The sequence below is a fragment of the Balearica regulorum genome, chromosome 5 (genome assembly GCF_011004875.1).
Source record: "Balearica regulorum gibbericeps isolate bBalReg1 chromosome 5, bBalReg1.pri, whole genome shotgun sequence".
Lineage (NCBI taxonomy): Eukaryota > Metazoa > Chordata > Aves > Gruiformes > Gruidae > Balearica > Balearica regulorum.
In genome coordinates, this window is record NC_046188.1 from 12484967 (window position 1) to 12505622 (window position 20656).

General features: G+C 49.2%; 1 long non-coding RNA gene across 1 annotated transcript in view; it reads right to left on the reverse strand.

Moving 5' to 3' along the window:
- The window catches only part of LOC142601903 (uncharacterized), a 31100-nt gene extending 13705 nt beyond the window's left edge, over positions 1-17395 (reverse strand). The window contains exon 1 of the long non-coding RNA XR_012835476.1: positions 17272-17395. This is a non-coding gene — a long non-coding RNA (uncharacterized LOC142601903). The remainder of the gene's footprint in view (positions 1-17271) is intronic.
- Positions 17396-20656: the final 3261 nt, after the last annotated feature.

Below are 20656 nucleotides of genomic sequence, written 5' to 3' on the forward strand. Positions count from 1 at the left end.
CCCTTTAGTTGTAAAACAAGGGGGAAGCATTCTCCAACACCGAGACACGTTGATGCCCTGCCACTGCAGTGGGGTGGTGGGCTCTGCCCCGGCTCCCATGCTGGTGGGGCAGCTGGGCCCAGGCGGGTAATTCCTGTCACCTTTTCTTATGTTTTGCAATGTTGTTTGTGGGGGGTTTTTTCTTCAGGTCTCGCCTCCCAAACGTATTTGTGATCACCAAGTTTTCCATAAACATCATACTCCCAGAAAAAGCTGGAGAATGACCGAGCGTAACCTCGCAGGACTTTGAAGTGTGTTTTGGCCTTTACAAATTACTTTCCTTCTAAGGATGGGGAGGGAGTAGTGAAGTTTTACATTTTACAAAAATCATTTTACAATGATTCTTGACCAGAAAACCAGAGAAGTATTTGGGTGCACGGGAGTGGCTGTGCTCTTCACTTGGCTGCACAGATTTGCATAGGGGAGATATCTATAGCTGCTTCTCCTCTGGCAGATGAAAACCAACAAGTCTATTGTCTCTGTCTGACACAAAGTAGAAGCTGCCAATAATGGGATGTTATAGAAAACCTTGTCACTTCCGAGACAGGCCGAGCCTGATTCAGTCTGATACCTCCAGCCCAGGGCAGCTGATACGACACCGAGACAACGCGCTAATCAAAAGGACATCACAGCAGCGAGACTATTGATCCAGCTCGCTTTGTGGTCCTTGACTGATGTCTGACAGGAAGCGCTGCCTGTGAACCCGTCCACCACAACACAGGAAACAAAAACGTTAAAAGTGAAGCCAACAGGCAGAGCCGAGGAGGACGCTGTCGCCCGTCGCCATTCCCGGCTCGCGGAGCACCCACCAGCTCACTGCGCTGATCACAGGCTCGGTCCTTATGGGCAGCAGGGCTATATGTACGTCCCCACATCCCTCCACCCCTCTGCATCTTGCCTGCTGGCTGCTAAAACAGTTAAACAGCCCAACCCAGTAGGGTTTCAGTTTATCACCTATCATGTACAGCCCTCTCGGTGCTTACTCTCTCTGGTGATGTTTTCTTTCCTCAAAACATCACCTTATAGAAAAGAAATCTAATTCAGCTGGGTGAGGGAGTTTGATATTTTTTCTGTGGTTTTGGGGTTGGTTTTTTTCTCCTTCATTTTTTCACCAGGCAAAGTCACTTTGGCCTCCTATAATTGGAGGGAGAGAAGGGAGAGGATCTGTGTGGTCCAGAGTCTTGAACTGTTGTTAAAGGCAGAAAAGGAGTTTCCTTATTCCATCCCAGAAGGGCCATGCTGTCTGTAAGGCCAGTGACCGTACTATCTGACTGTCTGTTCTCACTCTGGCAGCGAAGGGGACAGACGATCATGTACTCTTGTGTTCTTGCTGCTGTCACCAGGCTGCCCAGCAAGGCTCCCCTTCCAAAGAAGATCTCCAGCCTCAGCATGTCCCTTTCATTGTATTATGAAAATGGCTATTAATATGATTATTATTACTACTGACACTTCAGTTTGATCTGAAATTAAATACCTTGTTTGTTACTGAACCATGGTGCTAAGGCTTTTAATTAAAATTGAGTAAAAATAGAAGAAAAGTTTGAAACAAAGTGTTGTTTCAGTTTTTTTAAAAAGCAGGAAACTGTTCAGTTTTAATTTTCTTTAGCTTTCAGCCATTTCAATGTCATTGAATTTTTGCCTTTTTTTTTTTTTTTTTTTTTGTGGCAGAAACCCAGCCACTCCAGTTATGAGCTGTAAAGCTAAGAAAAATAAACATGAAAAGTTTCACTTAGCCTTTATCTGTTGCCAAATTGTCTTTTGCCTGAAGCATAGTTATATCATGGCAGAGATGCCCATGTAAGAAGGATTTTCTCACAACGCCCGTGGCCATCGCTATCACTTATGTCCTCAGACAGGATTCACTTTGCTCATCTGGGATCACCTTGCTTTCTGTTTTGCCCAGTCCTGGATTTTTCCTTCCCCCCATCAAAGGCAAAGCCCTGTTTGCACGGTGGTTCATGATGTGCATCAAGGGCAATAAACAGGGGCAGCAAAACAGCGTCACTGATTTACACCACCACTACAGCTGATTTAGAGATTTCTGTAGGAATGGCACTTGACTCCTCATTGCATTTGGTCCAGCATGACTGCTTGAATGATGAAAAGGAGCAGGATCTGGGCTTGTGTAATAGCCCCATTATTCCATTATTTTGATAATAACTTCTGCTTAATAGATACTTTTTTCCTTCTCTGCTGAGTGCATGCCTCATACTGAACCAAGAGCTAATGGTTTTAAACGAAAAGAGGGTCGATTTAGATTAGATATAAGGAAGAAATTCTTCACTGTGAGGGTGGTGAGGCACTGGAACAGGTTGCCCAGAGAAGCTGTGGATGCCCCATCCCTGGAAGTGTTCAAGGCCAGGCTGGATGGGGCTTTGGGCAACCTGGTCTAGTGGAGGGTGTCCCTGCCCATGGGGATGATCTTGAAAGTTCCTTCCAACCCAAACCATTGTGTGATTCTATGATTCTATCCAGAAATGCATTAAAATGCAAAACTATTTATACTTCACAGAAGGACCCTTTCCATGAGCATCTTTGAGGCTACATGGATAGTTCCCATTCTATTTAACTAAAGACCCCATTACAGTAAGGGAAAATGGGGATGTGTTTTAAGTATGAAAGCTGTTAAACATTTTCACCAGGTCTGTCAAAAATTCACATAGATAAAATGAAGTTAAAAAAACCCAAAACCACACACACTTGAAGAAAAACCCCTACAATCCAGTTCCCAGGCTACTCAGTGCTGTTTTGCACACACCCAGCTGTCAGGTACAGGCATAGCCTGTACTGTTCAGCCAGTAACTTTTTCTTGAATCAGATCTGAGTTTCCTCTGCCTATGGCCTATGGCAGCACACCAATATTGTTGTACAAGCTGGGGAAGAACAGGAACCGAGACGTCTATACATGATACACCCATGTAACCAGAATTCTAGAGGGTGGATATTGCAGAGAGAAACCAAGAAACAGGAGATACCTAAGTGCACCCTGGTCTTACCTCTGCCCAATGGCATGGATGGTCCCACCACAGCCACGTCCAAAGGGTCACTGTTGGCGCCGTGGTTTGGGCTTCCCCCTGGTTTGAGTTTCCTTCCCAGCTATGTGATCTGGGCATTGCAGATGCACCCGGGGGCTCAGCAACCTGAGCACTGCACGCCAGCACAGCTCAACCGCGGTGGCTCCAAAGGGGATGTGAAAAATTGTATTGCTCAGTAATTAAAACTGAGCTCTCACCTGGTATGCAGTGAGGAGATGAAGCAGGGGAGGCTGCTGCAGAGGTTTGCCTTCCTTGAGGGGCAGCTCACCAGGGAGAGCGTCCCGCACCACGCTGCTTTCTGAGCCCTGTGCCTGGTGTCAGGCCTGCAGACCCAGGCGCAGCCACTGCCAGTACCCAGCACTGCTGGGGAAGCCCCCAGAATGGGCCTGGGAATGAAAAACAGCTCCGCAGACCAGCCCTGCTCACACATGCACAAAAGCATGTAACCCAACAGCAGCATAACCAACAGAGGAACAGAAAAATTGTTGCCTCAGGGTTGATCTAGAGAGAGGGGAACTGAACTCAGTTTTAGCCTGCTTAGTAGGGAAAAGAAAATCCAATTGCAGTCTCTCTGCAATAAAGACCTCTACATTTTACTTCTGTTCATTCGTTCTTTTTCTGTTCCTTATGGACCTTGGTTCTCTCTTTCTTGCTTTGACTGTCCAGGTTTTCCTCTCAGTGTAACCAAGTGCACAGCTATTCTAAAACCTATTTCTCTTCTCCCAGGAGAGGAGAAATATAAAAGCACAGATTTTCCTCCCTCAGTTCATCTCTCTCTCATCCCGTTACTTTCCACAGATTTCCATTTCCCCTAACCCTAACTTTCATCTGCTGAAAAAGTCCCTCTAAACAACTAATCCTCCTGCCCTCCCCCTCTCACCTCCCGTTTTCCCATCCCTGCTCCTCTCCTGCTTCAGGTTTCTTGCCTTTCATCTGGTTTCTCTCCACCAGCTGGTCTCTCCATACACACAGCCCTCCCTTCCTTCCCAGCCTCTCTTCTCTGTTCATCATATCATCATTTTTTCACTCATGCTAATTAGGCCCTCAGCAAACATCTTTTCTCTGCCTCCCTTCCCCCTCACTCCCTTTCCGTGCCTTCGTAACCCCCCTGTCCTGGAATTTGCCCCTCTGGGGGTGCCTTTAATGCCCTGCTGGGATGAAGAGGCCACCCAACACGTCCAGAGGTCTGCACGGGCTCTGGCAACCCACGTGAAAACACCCTTACTCAGAAAGCTGACCCAGTCCCAGAACCACGCTACAAGCTCGTCTGCCACCCTGCGCAGCTCAGCATCAGCGAGGAGCCACCATAATTACGACCGCCCCAACCGGGGCCCACCAATTAAGAGAAAGAGGTCAAATCATTACCAGCAGGTCAGCCCGCCATCGCTGGCTCTGCAAGCACAGCTGCGCCGGCCGCCTTCCTCCCCCAGCATCTCCAGCTCTGCATGCAAATTCCTGTGCCATGGTCCCAAATAACGACCATCCGGGGTCGGACACGTATGGCCGGACTGCACCCGAAATGCCTGATGCCAGGAAGGGCTGCCGAGGCGCTGCACAGCTCTCCCTGTGGAAGAGAACGGAGCTGCATGGAAGCATTTCATCTCAGAGCTACTATTCATGCCACTTGCCCTCAAGGACATGTGTTACAGCAGCAGTGTAACTTATACACAGAGTCTTGCTCTGCATCCTGGTTGCAAGTTCCCAAGTTCAAATGGCTCAGTCGCCAACAAATTGCATGATTCAGATGCCAAACCCCTGGTATCTGGGACTTCTCTAGTCAAGAAGGGAGAAGAGGAGGGCTTGTGGCTCCTGAGGAACCCAGCCCAGGGAAGGAGAGGTGAGAGGGGTTTTGCTCCGTACTCCTACTCTTATGTGTGCTTTTGCCAAAGCTGGCCTGGAAGAAAGTTTCCCCTCCCAAAAATGCCTTTGAGCTGCTTGTCCCAGGGGTATCTGCCCCAGCACAGGACCCCCGGGCAAAGATTTCTGCAGCTGTCAGAAAACAAAATGCTTGTAAAGAAAACCAGTCTGGCTCAGTATTTTGTTTCAACATCACTGTCATTTTTCCTTCTGATCATCACAGTTTGTCTGTACCATCAGAGCAAACAAAGCCCCACTACCGGGCTAGACCCTGACTGTCCCCCACACAGAGAGATGAACTATCATCTCATTCACCTAGGCAATCACCTAGAAAATTAGCTTACTTTTAAAAATCACTTGGAACAAGAAAAGTAGATTTTTTTAAACTTTGAAAATATTGAGACATGGTTTATATCGCCACTAGCAGTTCTCCAGTTGTGTTGTTCATATGCATGATCCACCTGAGAATGCGGGAGGTGAAGGCAAGCACTCCAAGCTGGTTTGTGGCCAGCACTGCCTGTAACGCCCAGACTTTGCCTCTTTGCAGCCTGCCTGTAAAGGCTATACAGGCTAGCAGGTACGTCTCTTAGCAGAGGAAGCTGAGGAACTGGGGGTTGGGAAGGTACATATGCATAGTCAACTCCACTGAAGCAACATCCAAAGCACTCTTTTGCTGAGAGTAGCCCCCAGCAGAGTCATGCCTTCAGAAACTCACTGCTGCAAGCACCAGGCTGCCTAGGCACTTCGGAGGATTTGCCCCAGCTCATCGTGGCCCCTCCTCAAACCATGAGGAGCCCACGTGGAGCCAGTGGGACCAAGGACTGGAGAAGGGCTCTGCTAGGCATATATGAGAGCTGGCACAGGGACACTACTATCCCCCTGCAGAGCCTTTCCAAGGACAATGAGCCACCGCAGATGCATCTCTGCACCACAGCTCTCCTCGCTTGGAGGAACACCCGCTTGGGATGTGTTTGACCCCACATGAACCTTCTCCCTCCTCCCCCTGCCAACTGCAAATGCGTCACCAAGGGACATTGCCAGAGCCAACCCCGGTGAGAAATCGGGTGCTTTTTATTGCAAAATCAAAAATGAGGCGGTTTGCACATAAAGCTGTCTCAAAAAAATATTTTGACAAGGATGAAGCTATTCACATTTTTGCATCACCAAATCAAAATTATTTTTTTTAAATACAAAAAAGTTTCAGTTGATTTCTTTCTCTCTCTCTCCCCCTTTGATTTAAAAGCTGTGTTAGCGAACACCACAATGCAGCCTCCCCATTAACCTCACAGCACAGGCAGGCAAATGAATTCTAGAGGACTCCTTTAAATTGCTCTCTGCTTTTTCCCTTCGCCTCCCACTCCCTGCTTCCCAGGACATGGCTTCCCCTGGGTCCGCTGAGCAAACACAGACCATCTCTGCTTCCCCAAACGTGCAGCAGGGATAAACCTTCCAGGCTCAGGCTGTGTCCTCTTGTCTGTCTCTGGGTTCATGGAGGCTGAGGACCATCCCAGTTCCTCCCCAGGTCTGGATCAGTAGTCCATACCACAGCAGAGCTTTGCCCAGGCTGGGCTATCCGAGCACATTGGCAGCCCCCCGGGGTCTGCGCCCCTGCCCATACAAAATATTGTTCCTCCACTGGTGTTCGCCAGCTGCAGGGTGGAAGCTGCATGCCCATCTCCAGCCACAGCTTCACCATCGCCCTTGCCAGGTGTGAACACCAGCAGGTCACCCACAGTGCAAAACTGGTGCTGGTCAGGTACAGGCACAAGGAGGCTGAATTACCCCACGCGCTGCGGTTAGCCGGGTGCTGCGCGCCGGGGCCGTGCCAGCTGAGAAGATGGGTAATCTCCAATGAACCGTGCAGCTGGAGCAGCCCTGACAAACACTATCTGATCTTGCATCAAGCCAGCTGATACAGTTTACTTGTCAGAATGTTTTAAGCCCGTTTGGACATGCAGCGGGAGCTTGTGCTGCACCAAAGCTCTGCAGCAAGGGGGTTACAGTGGCAGCAATCCAGCCTCCAGCGGTGGGTATGCGCTGCACCAGCAAACCAAGCTCATGAGTCCCCTCTCGTCCAGCTCCTGATGTTGAAATCTGACAAATCTGCATCATAGCACGGAGCAAAAAGCAGCAGCACGTTTTAACTGTGCTCATTACACAGTAGCAACAGCCCCAGCCAGCTAAAAAGGGAAAATTTTAGGGCAGTTTCAGACAGGATTAACAGCACATATTCTGGAGATGAGGTACTGGCGTAAGAGGAAGCAATAGGGACAAGACCAGCAGTGCTTTCCTCTTAACAGGAGTGATTCATCCAAGATAGTTAACCAAGTAAAGTTATTGGAAAACAGAATAAGGTTTGTCTCTGCAATTATGTAAAAAAAAAAAAAAAAAAAAAAAAAAAAGCTGTCATTCAAAAAAAAAAAGAGTTGTTTCTAAATTTTCCATTGAGCATCAGCAGTTTCCTTGGCCACTCTTCCCAGGAAAACCTTTCGAAATGTTGAGGGGGAGGAAGGGGGATGACAAGAGAAAGCTGTTGAAGGATGCCTGCAAGTTAATAAACAAGAATCAGTGTGAAGTGCTGTTCTGTGACAAAAATTTGATCACCTGATTTTCTAAGGATTTCACACTACTTCTTTGGGTTTTAAAAATTTGGGCATATTTCCAAGCAGCTGTAGTGTTATTTTTAAACACCCTCTCCCTGAGCCATGCCTGAAATTCCCCTCTCTGACATGGATATTGCTCTTGGGGAGATGCAGGTGAGGCGCAGCTTCCCACAGCCAACGCTGGGCAGGCACTGGTAGCAAATTTAGGGCTCTGAGGGCCATAGCAGACCTGGAGCAGGAATCGGCCAGGAGCAGCCCCTTGTGCAGGGTCTCAGGGCTAGAAGCTCCAAAGCTCAGGACAGCAGTGTGAGAACCAGGCATAGAGAGGTGACTCACCCTGGTCTTGGTGAAACAGACAGTCCCTGGCTCCTGCAACACCAGCCCTGCAATGGAGGTGAACTTTTAAAAGTGCTTGTTTTCTTTACTGCATCCTAAAAAGAAAAACAAACAAACAAACCAACGCTTTTAATGTGTATTTCCTGAAGCTTTTAAAATGCTTTCTCCCTGTTGTGCTCTGCCAAGTGCAGCCTGAGCCCTGACACCGTTTGGAGAAGAGGAACAGGACAGACAGGCAAGGGTAGAGTCACCTCCATCAGCTCACAACCAACGGCTTCCCATTCCAATGGCAGGCGATAGCAGGTGCTGAACACAATAAAAGCAACCCTTTTAAATCAAACTCCTAAAACCCAACAGGCTGCATCCTGCTTCACAAGGGGAACACTGAGGAAGCGGGTTTTCCCCCTCTGAGCCTGGATAGAGGGGAAACCCCCCACACCAGCTGAGATAAAGTGCCTCTCAACTTGGTGGCTTTCTCCTTGCCTCTCTGTGGTGCTCTGCAAAGGAGCTGGGCGTATTTGTAACCAGAGGGTCCCCACAGCTCCACGTGTGGCCAACCCCTCATGCCTCCTGACCATTGGAGCCCACCTGGGCTGCTGGCATGGCCCCTGGGAACAGCTCTGCCCCAAGGGGCTTCTGAGGAACACAGATTCCCAAAAGCTCCTCAAGTTACACTGGCAGCCCCATGGAGGTGGGAACGGGAAAGCAGGAGGTGGAAACACACTTGAGGAAAGGATCAGGCTTCCCGTGGTGGGTCTGATTCATTGCATCTGTTCCAGCTCTCTATATGGCTGGTGCAAACCCAGCCTGGTCCAGGCTTCTAGAAGGGAAGCCAGAGTTTTCTCCTCACCCATTCCCTTCAGTGCCTGCGCACCCATCGCTTGCCACTGATACAAGACACACCAAACCCCCACTGAAACACCACCCGTTGGGCTGCCTCCCTCTGCTTTCAGAGCACCCAGGAACCACAGGGCTGTGGCATGGTGGGCACTCACCGCACCTTCTGCTGCCCACATTCCTCCACTTAGCCTTTCCCCTATGGCTTTTGGGCTGAGGACTATCCTGCCCTGCCCAGCACCTCCAATTCTAAACTTTAGCAGAAAACAAAAAATAATGCCACCCTGCCACTGGCAGATACCTTTTGTAGACTTTGGTTTGTGAAGGGAGGGAAATGTGTTTTCAGGGGCTTTTTATGCCTTTGCGAGCTTCTACCGTAAAAAGGAAAGGCGGATTCAAGCGCCCTATTTCCACAATCAGCAGTAAAATGTTACATACCTACGAAGCTGCACCTGAGATTATAAAGTAAGACTAAGTTGAAATTTAGTACTTTTGCCTTAGTTCAAGACGTTGCATTTTCAGTGGAACCTTAATTACTTCTTCCAGCTGTAGGTCTTAAATAAGCCTGTCTGTCAAAAGCTCACAGGTTGGATTGAAGTGGAAATTTCTGCGTAGTCAAATTTGGAGCAGATTAAATTAAAGAAAAATAAACCACAGAAGAAAAACAAAATGACATAATGCACTGAACTGGAATTAATTTTGCTTTCTTGCCAGCCTTCTGAAAGGAGTCACTGAGCCCCACATGCCTGTGCCCAAGGTATGGGGCAGGAGGAAAGGAGAGCTACTACAGTGTTAATGCAGTGAAGACCATCTACCAAAAGTTGAAGAAAACCTAGAATAACTAAAGTCGAACTTCATTAGGTAACTCCTCAGTACAGCTGCATTTTGTCATCTCCCAAGGTCAGTTTTCCTGCGAGAGAATGTCAAAGTCAGCAATTCACATCTTTTTTACTGACGTGCCACCTCGCAGCAGGTTCCATGTTAAATTTAAAACAGGTGCAATTTCCAGCAGGGCAGGCGGCTTGTTGTGGCGTGTCTCCTCCCCCACGGGCAGCCCTTAGTCCTGGCTGTGACTACCCTGGGAACCGGCTTGGGGCAGAGCCAGGGCCACTGAGGGCTCAAGAGATATTTGGCCACCAAGAGCTGTGGAGGGAGGTAGGGTCCCACAGGCCCCCTGGCACCTCTCACACTGCACCACAGCCTTCCCTGGGGACAACGGTTAGCCCGGCACGGACAGCCCACGGTAGGGGCTTTGACAGAACAGCAAGAACGCCAGAGCCAAGAGTCACTGTTGGAGCATTAAAATCTACTGCCGAAGCACATCCCCCTGAAATTTGTATGGAGAATTGGCCTGAAACCCCAAAACCACATTTGGAGCAGATCAAGACTCCCTCAGGTTAGCTTTCTCCTCATTTTTTTCCTATGGACAAGGGATGTGTTGCTTAGCCACCATAACAGATGGGACATAAAGCATTTGGGACAGCATTTGGCCATGGAAGAAGAGGACCCTCTGCAGAGGAAGGAGCATGGGAGGGATCAGCTTTCAGCCAACAGGCCATATTTGAAGGTGTATGCACTTCATAGCCACGCTGCGCAGCTTCTGCCCAGCTGCCACAGCCGCTTACCAAGTCTGCCCTCGCTGCTGGCAAAGCCCAGAGCTTTTCTTTGATGAAGGCACCCCACCACCCTCACCTCTCTGCTCAGCCAGCCCTGTGCACCCCCCAGTCCTCCACCCCACAGTTGGGCTGCTCACCTGGCTGGAGCATCCCCCTGCCTTCATCCCCCTCTGGGCCAACTTCTATGGGTTTTGTTGTGCCTGATCATGTGTAACAAAGCCCAGATCATCAGCTAACCTCCACCCTCTTAAAAAGCAAAAAACCAAAAAAAACCCATCACATTGAAACTCAGTTTTCACAGCTTTCTGGGCCCCCAGCAGAAGCCACACTGCATCACACATGTTCTCAAAACCGAGTGGTGTGATGTTATAACAAACCTTACCCACCCAGACCAGGGAAGGAAGCTGACCCTCTTTTACATTCAATATATTGAGTAAAATACAATCCCCACCCCCCCCACCCCGACCCTATGAAAACAAAGTGGCCCCTGCACCCACCTCCCCCCCACTCCAGGGGAGGACAAGAGAACAGGCAACTCGTGACAGGCGCTGTCATCTCCCACCACACTGGACAGTGCTCAAAGCACAGAGCGATCGTCCTCGACATCTCCAGGGAAGAGAAAGATGTGTCTAGAACAGGCTCCTCTACTCACAGCAGGAACACGTACTTGTGTGTGTCATCCATCCCCCCACCCACGCATTTTCTTTGCCATTTCAGAAGCGCTCAGTGTTACTTTGGGCTTTCCCTCTGTTTTTTGGTGACATTCATTGACTGTCAAGTTCTTTCCGGTCTCTGCACTGCTCACCGAGCCTCACACTGGGAGGGCTAGCAGCAATGCGGGAGGTGCAATCACCCAACACTGGGGTCCCACTCAGGGATGAGCTGAGCCCTTTGCTCATGCCCACAGCAGGCCAGGGCCCACAGTCGCCCACCGCCATCACTCCATATGTGCACATTGTGGCATTTCCTCTTGGCTCTCTCCCTTTCCCATGCCAGATCACATTGCCCTCTAGTGGAGATGAATCTGTAAAAAACCATCAGCCTGCAGTGACAATGGCCGGGAAAATTTGAAAAAAAAAGAAAATCCAAACCCAGCAGAGCAGCTCCCAGCCGAGCTCCTCCCATACATGAGGAGCCGCTCTCTGAAGACAACAAGATGTGACAGATCTTGTCAGACAGATGTGTCCCCACACACCCAACGCTGAGCCATGGCGGGTATCAAAGCCCCCCAGTGCAGGGAGCCACTGGCTGTGTAAAAGAAACACCAGAGGCAAGCGCCAGCCCCTCCGTGCTGCTCAGTCCCACGAAAAGCAAAGCAGGCTTTACAGAGCTGATGAGCGCAGCTTACAGCCATCCCACAAGACAAGGCCAGGACCTTTTGCACCCACCTGGTTCCCCTTTGCACCCAGGGCTGAAGCCTGCATTACACACAGGCTGCTGTGTTTTGTACGAACGAGCAACAAGAGATACAGTCAAGAGATGTCTCTCCTCTCAGAGGGGACAAATTTAAGCAAACAGTTACCAACCTCTAAAATGCATATGCTTTTGGGAGGGAAACACTCCAACTATTCGACTGAGGTGGTGGGTTAGGAACAAAGTGCGAGCTGCTCCAGCCTGCCAGCGGGCTAATTGCATCTCTCCTGCACGGGCATCCGATGAGAAAAGTGAGGTCAAATATCCCCACTTACAACAAGATTTCAAAGCATCTTGCATGACCCATGAACCATCAGGGCAGCAGCCTGTCACTTCTGAAGGAGGAGCGGCGTGACTGGGAGCTGCTGGCCTTGCTGGTGATAAATGCGGCACCCTACACCCCAAGGCTGGAGTTCAGCCCTGAGACATGGGCACCCCCCAAAGCTAAGGGGAGGCTGGAGCAGCCCCTTCTCCCAGCAGCAGTTTCAGGGTGAATTCCTGCTGGGTCCCATGCAGCACAGCCGTGAGAGATGCTTCAAGGGGAACCACAAAAAACCCAAGAGGCATCGCCGATGGCTACAAAAGCTGCCAACCCTCCCAAGGGGTTGATTTTCTTTGGCAACCTGACTTCAAATCCAGTAAGGGAGGACCAGTGTGAGATCCGGTATGTCCATTGCAATAACTCTGAGGGCTTTGGCACAGTAGGTCAGGTCAACATCGAGACAGCTCTTCTACTGTACCGGCACAAGCCAGATTTTCACCAGGGCTTGGTGGAAAACCAGCATGTATGAGAAGAGAATTGGGCTTTCATGGCACTCCCCTGCCTAAAAGTAGTTAAAGTTAAAAGAAACAAGGCTATTTTTGTCTCACGGGTCAGCACAGACCAGCCTTACCCTGTGGTCCCTAGTAGGTCTCACACCCCCCAGGATGCCACTGGCCACACCAGAAGCTCAGGACCACCTTGGTTCAGGGTATTATCCCACTTCACCTTGGAGAGGTAGTCCCAACTTTGGGCCTTTTGTAGGCCTCCCCCTAGGTGCCGTTCAGCAATTTCTGTTTAAAGTTTCTGTTTCTTTGTGGTTTGGGGGGCTGGATGGCTGCCACCGCATGACTGCACCACAGAGGCATCCAGCATGAGCGTTTGCTGAGGGGAAGCTCATCCAGGCTCAGATACTGACCAGAGCCTCCTGGGGCTGACGTCCCCCTCAGGCACTTGCCCTCACATAAGAGCATCCCCCACACTCTTCCTGGAGTGATTCTGGGCATTGCCAACTGCTGGGCAGGGCAGGCTTGTGGATTGAAGCACACACATCAGCCAGCAGCACCTGGTCAGGACGCAGGGCAGATTTCTACACCCCAGGTTGTAGAGGAGGCGGCAGGGAACCACGTGCAGAGGGCAGCAAAAGTCATCCTCCCCTCTTGATCCACCTCAGCCAGGAAGGCTCAAACCCTCCCAGTTAGCCAACATCCCTCCATGCAGAAGTTTCAAGTGCCCTATGCCACCAACACACAGTGAAGATCGGGCACGTGGTGTCCATAGCAGCTTTCTGGGTTCAATTTCTCCTGTGCTCCTTACAACCATGGCTCAGTTGTGAAGGCCCTGCAGGAGATGTCCCGTCACCAGAAGTGTGCCCAGCTCTTGAAGGACATGCCCAGAGCAGCACCAAAACCATCCAAGATGGGGCAGGAAAGGAAGGGAAAAGAAGGTCAGCACACAGGATATTTCTGCTCATGTTGCTCTGCCAACAATCAGCATTTCATAATTTCTCCTGAGTACCTGTGCACACTCGCCTGGTTCACAAGGCTAAACAAGCTTTGTTCAGCCAACACATAGATGCAGGAATATATTATAAGCCATCTGTAGTATGTCTTACTGAGTTAATCCGTCTTTTTATTTCAAAGGGGAGCAGACGTTGTGCAGGCCACTGGACTGAAGTCCACAACCCTTGCTTAGCACTGCCTTCTGCCAGGCAGCGGGACGCGGCTGATCCTGCAACTGTTGGGGAGGGTGTACTACCAGGCTCTACAGCTCACTTCACATGCCCCTCAGACACAGGTCCATTAGGCAGATCCTAGTCTTTCCCACTCTTTTTCCAGTTTTACTCCTATGCTTTTCTCACACATCCACCTAAGTCCTTCCAGTCATCAGTCAACAAACACTCACCGGGCACTGGCTCGTTTCAAGCATCTCCCCGCTTCTGACCGCTCCCTTGCTGTGTTGGGAATTGAATGTCAGTCCTTTGGCTGGCCCAGGAGAACTCTGCCTTTTTGGGAATGGCATTGCACCCCACTGTCAAGAACTGAAGGAAAAGCAGCAGCATTTGACCTTCTGGTACCTCATTCATTATTGCTCCTTGACAGACGTGGTGCCCCTCTGGGGACAACCACGCACATGGCGAGTCCATCACCGGCACCCAACAGCTCAGCCTGCTGCACTAGCACATCTGCTCCTGCTGAGCAAGGGAGGAGGCAGAGCATTGCCTTCTCCCCCAGGAAAGTCCATCCATGGGAGGAACAGCACCAATCTTTCTCCAGCAGCAACCCCCTCCTCCCCCAGCCTTCTCTCCCTGACTCCTTCACCCGTCCCAGCCCGAACCTGCTGTGTTCTGCGTGCACATTGAAAAACTAGGATATTTTCCAACACAGGCTAATAATAAAGAATAAATAATCCTTGATCTGCTCAGCCAGTCTGCTAGTGCCAAATGGGGACAGCATTTACCTTCAAATGTCCTGAGACATAGCATCCCGAGAGCAAGGTTTATAAGGGGTCCTGAATAGACAGAGAAGGAATTCAGCAGACTTACGCTATTTGGGACACTGAATCTAAATTTGGAATCAAGCAGTCACCTTCCTGTTAGCCTTAGCCATCCACTTTCCCAGAAGTAGCTGCCTATGTTTCCAAGATATTTGGCAACTTTTCTGTCTCTTGCTCACATCGTGACAACTCCCATCGGCTTCTGTAAAAGGTCTTTGAATAAAAGGAAAATGCTATAGAAAAGCAGAGTATCCCCTTCAATACAGGTTACAGAGAGCATAATCATCTTTTACCAACCTCACAGATCAGGAGGAAAAGTGGTTTTAGTTACAAGTGCACTTTCAATAAATAAATGCATGTTCAATGAAAAAGTTTCAAACAATTTTTTCATTATTACTAATGACAAATTCCATATGCATTCAACTAGTGCCAAGTTAGGTCTTCTAAACCATTGATAGAGCCTTATTTCATCTGATAATTAGTTACAAAATTAGTTCCTTGGGAATACCATCTCCTTGGAGGATCAGACAAGTTCAGAAAATTTCCCTCCAGAGAATCACTGGTTTAATATTCAGATTCAATTCACTTCTAAATTTCTGGTCTGACTCTCTGGTAGTTTGAATATGTAGTTGAAGACATTTAGTAAAATATACCTTGTTGTCAAGCTGAATTTGTATTTTGTCTGGGAACTTGAAGGCTGAGCTGCTAGAAGTAGAAACATATTTTCCTTCTCACCTGGCTCTGAGGCTGTTCCCCCTGTCTGGGGTGTATCACGGGCGGCACCGTTACATGTAAGGCTAATTTTGCAATGCATAGGTGCTTTGTAGCACCGCTCCCTGGGTGAGCACAGCTGCTCGGATGCAAAGGTCTGTGCCCCAGAGTCCCACATTACGAATGCCCTCACGTACAGCCTGTTTCCCAGCCAGGATGAAGCAACTCAGAGATGGCCGTCCAGCTCAAAGGGCAGAAGCTCACGTCAGAGGAGTCCCTGATGCAACCAGCAGCAAGAGGGAAGAGTGACAGGAACAGAACCAAATACCTTTTTACACCTAAAAGCAGGCTGAGGTGTACAACACTGGTAGCTGTTGGAGGAGGAGAAACTTCACCCACCAGTGCCAGGGTGCTTGCCGGTGCCCCGGTGAGAGGGAGGATTCCAGTCCCTAGGGCTCTTAATCAGGCATTTAAAATAATAAATCTTATTACACTAAGTATATTACTGTTAAGCCTTCAGCTGTTAATGTTTAGCCGCTGTTGGAAGGGCTGGACCCAGCCACAAATCAGCCTAAAAGTGATACATCAGAAGTGGCAAGACGATACTTCCGAGATAATTTGGCCAGGGAGACTGGGAGCCAGTGCAGCAACTGTTGCTCCCATGTGCATCACCAACACCATGGAAGCACTGACTAGTTATCATGGGGCACCTGTGGGAGACGTCCTCTGTGGCCAGCTGCCTACAGACGTGCCTTCCTTCAGCCTCATGCTGCAAACACCCACCCCCCGGACCCGCCTGCTCCTTGGGTCCTAGCTCTGAGTAATTTAGACAGGCAGGCAGGTTTTCCCATACCAGGGACAAGCCCCACACTGAACTCACTATCACACAGAGCTCTCCAACCCTTGAACATCACACGAGGTCTGCTCCTCTGAGTCTCATTAGCCCCCAGCCCAGCTCCTACACCCTCCAGGGAGAGGAAGCCCACCTTCATCTTCCAATGCAGAGGAAGGCTCCCTTAGGCACTGCCCAACCCCTAGTAGAAAGCTTAACAAAATAAGCCACTCTCCAGCCCAAATCCCAGGACTTCCATACTGCTAATGAACATACCAGCAAAGAGCAATGCCCCAAGGCACCACCTCCTCTCCAGGATTCCCAAATTAGATCCCCCAGCTTCCTGGTGCCCTCTATAGCTAGCATGAATAGCCAACAGTTATCACCTGAAGGCCAATCTGTAGGAGCTGTAGGCTGTAGAGGGTTGGGGGTTTTTTTTCTGTCTAAATGAAAGCTTTAACCACCCACCTGGTGAGAGGTTTAGCAGTCCAGGTGGTTTCTGTGGGTACCTGGGCATTGATGGTGTACAAAGAGTTGGAGGCAAGTGAGCTGCCTGGCAAGTGGGTCTGGGTCTGGTTCTGCACCCACCCAGCATCCTGTGGAACCAGGCAGAAACCATGCTGGATTGCACTCACACCATCTACTTGTCTTTGTGCCACAGGTTTTTTTCAAGAGGTTTTAATATTGGTCAGATCCTTATGCACTATTTGTTTAAAAGGGACCTTATCTTGAATACCCTATTTTTGACATTATCAGCTGTGATTCCAGCACTTAAAGATAACACCAGGCTCCAATTATCTTATGTAAAAATCATAACTGATCTTAAAACCAAGGCATTTGAGAAAGTCTTTTGATTTCTTCATTTTCCTAAGCCTTTTTAGGGCAAAATTGTAAGCTAGAAGTTGAGAGCTGAAATAGAATTTAAAATAAAATAAAAGCTAAGTTTTGACTCTAGTACCAGGAATGAGGACGTCAGGATCTAAAAGGATCCTTGAATATGTGAAACCAGAACAGTATTACAAGAACCAGCTGTGCCAAAACTATTCATCTCACTGTTTTTATATACAAGGTGGAAATCTATATTTGAGAAGTATTGCGTATGATTTGAGCACCTGATGGGAACCGAAGAAGAAAAATTCAACCCTGAAGATTTGGTTTATTGAACATAAATAACTGAAAATAGGGTGTCTGCTGATTCATTCAGTTTGTGATGGACTCTGTCATCGTTGTCACTTACTTGATTTCCTTCTCTGTTCATACTTCTCTATTTCACAAGGGACAGAGAAGACAGCATGCATGGGGGGGCCCTTGGAAGCTGTTATTCATCAGATCTGTGACTGAAAGCCGTGGAAACACTGCTGACTTCAAGCAAGGGCTCAACGTAAGACACAGCTGGCTTCCTGAGCTGCTGGTGGGTAGGAAACGGGCAGGTAAAATGAGATCTGTGTCACACAAGAAAACTAGATACGATTTCACAACACTGCACATAGGATGCCTGTGTCCAACCCATCCTAAGGAACAGGCTGGGAAGCCCTCATTTGCTACCAAGGTCATCCTGCACCCGGCTGGCGGAAACCAGGGGGATTTCCACAATGGCAAAGGATTCCCAAAAAAGTTCTCCCAATGCACGCATGCCTTTCTGCCGCCTTGGGGAAAGGATGCCTGCTGGACCAAGTCAGGCAGAGGCAGGCAAGGGCGGACACGGTCCCTGAGCCTGCTGCCCTACCCCAGGAGCGGTCTCCCTCCAGCCCTGCTGCGGCAGCAGAGGCGGCTGTGCATGGACTGCCCACCATGGGATCTCTCCCGACGAGCCTTTCCCATGCCATTTGGGACAGCAACATTAACAAAAACAGTGGAAGGCCCATTAAGTATGAGTCATGCATCCTGTGACAGCCTTTGCACATGAGGACTGAACTTTAGGGAACACCATCTCCCACTGGTTCCCAACAGCCTCCAAACCAGTGCCACCCAGTTCAGCACAGCACACATTCTGCCTTGCACCTTGCACTGGTTCTTTAATGGAGTTTCTTGGCCCTCAAAAGCAGAGCCCAGCCGTGTAGTAATCTCACCAATAGCTTGTTTCATACAGCCTCAGTCCTGCTGGGGAAAACCGGTGCTAGAATAGGAAGCCTGACGTTCAATAGCCCAGGGGCTTGCAGCCCAGATTTGAGGTACACCCTCTCATTTCTGAGATGCTCTCTGAAACATTATCCATGATTTCTTAATACGACCTGCTCTGAGCACCCTGCAGAGCACAAAACTATTTTACTGGAAAGTCCTCAGCTCTTCAAGACAAATGAGGAAATCAAATGGGATGAAATATAACAACTCCAATGAATGTGGCACTCCGCTGTGTTGTCCCATTTGAAAAGGCTGAACTAAATCCAGTGGTGAGAAAAATTTTGATTTCACTCCTGATTTAGCATTTTAAAGACTAACATGGGATTGCACTACAGAAACATGCTGTTACCAAATTACTTAATTTCAGGCCCTCCCCAGCTCAATAAGTGGTTGGATTGCTACAGCCACATTTTGTTCTTCACTGCAGTAGGCTTTTGGGTGACTCCACAGGAGGCCAGGTGGCTACCACACTTTGCAGCAGGAAAGCGTAATTTCTGCATGTTTGGGGCCAAAACTGCTCTTCTGTCCCCTCCTATGCTCAGGCACAGAGATCTAGCCAAGGGCATTTCACCACCGTTGCTGAAGACCATCTCCAGACAGGACGCTGGTTGTAACAGGCCAAGGGAGACAAGACCTTCACTTTCCAGTTTTCTTCTCTGCTTTCTTTTTGTTGTTTCTCTTCTTGCCATTCCTTTCACCACAAATTTCCCCCAGCAACAAGACCAAATTAGTACTTGCAGAGCGTTGCACCAGACTGCAAATGCTGCTGCTCTTTGTCCTAAAATAATTCTCATGTGAGTGATTAGAATATGGACTCCCTAAATTGTGATTTGTTTTGCCTTAGCCCAAATGTGGTACTTAAAATTATTAAGGTTTTTAAAAGTGGCTGGAGAGTGCCTAGAAGTGCCATTTGCTTCTGGAGCGGAGCGTGACCTCTGCAGGGCACGGCTGTGTCCTCTGCCGCTCCTGGGGGTGACTGTCCTGCCCTGAGCAGGGGGGGGATGGACTCAAAGCTCTGATAAGTCTTTTATATGCTCTCTTTGATCCCAGGAAGAGCTCATTTGTAATAGATAAGACTCAGGGTGATATCTGAAGCTGGCAGGTCCATGCTGAGCTGGCAGGGAGGCAGCAGCTCACCCTGGGTGATTTTCACATTTCTAGAGGATGGAGAGGCAGCGCTGGGCACAGGAACGTGGTCCTGCCAGCTGCAGAGGGACCGGGGCACCTCTTGCCTCAGCAGATCTAATTTGTCACCTGCAAATACCTTCTTGACAGACATTACACTGTATTTGACCTTACACAGACGTGTTCACGTGTGGTCCCATCAGCAGGGTCTCTGATGTCCCTCCTACGCTGCCACTAGGTTGAACAGTCACCCAACAGCTAAAAGTTGGGCATTTCCACCCACGTCCCTTAGGGGACGTGGAAATGCCAATCTCCAGACTGGGGGCCCCTGCCAACATACCCACGTACCCCAAACGCAGCGGCTCAAAGAGCCCAGAGCCCAAGGAGACTTTTGGGGTCAGAGACAGGACTACGTGACAAAGCCCAGATCCCCAATCACCCAATACACTGGCAGCAACCAGGTCAAATCCACATCTGCACTGAGCATCTCGGCAGGCCTGTGGACAGCATGTCAAAATCTCAGCTCCATAAGGACTAAATCTAGGGGGAGTTTAAATCCAGAAACAAGACACGCTAAAATCGTACAGTCTTTACAGAGTGTGTGTGCACGGGTGGGAGTTTATATTTGCATCCTATGCACACACTTACGTATGCACATATTAACCACTTTCATTTTTAACAAAAGCTAAAATCTAAGATCTCGAGAAAAAAGAATTGCTCATATTATTCCAATTTATCATATGCAAAAATCACAGCTCAGGCTGGCACCACGATCTGCTTTTGCTCAGCTCTTTTCCCACAAACAGCATTTTGGGGCACAAACGACCCGGTTCAGTGAAGCTGCAGAGAGCCAGCCCACGCCAGGGGCAAATTCCAGGCCTGGCCTAAATGGGTGTAATTCACATTCAAATCAGTTGAAGTTATGCCAGCCCGCTCCAGGACTGGCCCTGCTCCTGAAGCTTTTCTCCTGAGCTTTGTTCCAGCCTGTCACTGTAATGAGCACATGCAGCCAGGATTTTGGCATAGAAGTGATGCGAGGACGGCTCCGGACACATCGATCAATCACAAAGCTTTATGTTGGACAGACATGAAATCAGTCACCGATTACCGACTCCCAGCCTGGTGAGGCCTCTGACGATCAGAGCATTTGGGGATACATATTTGTGTTCCCAGAAATGAAAACATAGGGAGTTATTAATAGACGAATCTAAAAGCATCCCCGAGACTGTGTAAGTTATCATCATCTGGCAATACTTTGCTATACCCGCTGCCGGGAACGTAATCATGTACATTGTCGCTGTGCACCCGCCGTCGTTGTCAGCAGCACGAGCTGAGCCCCACTTTGGGGCCAGCCCAGTCTCCAGGAAAGGGGCAGC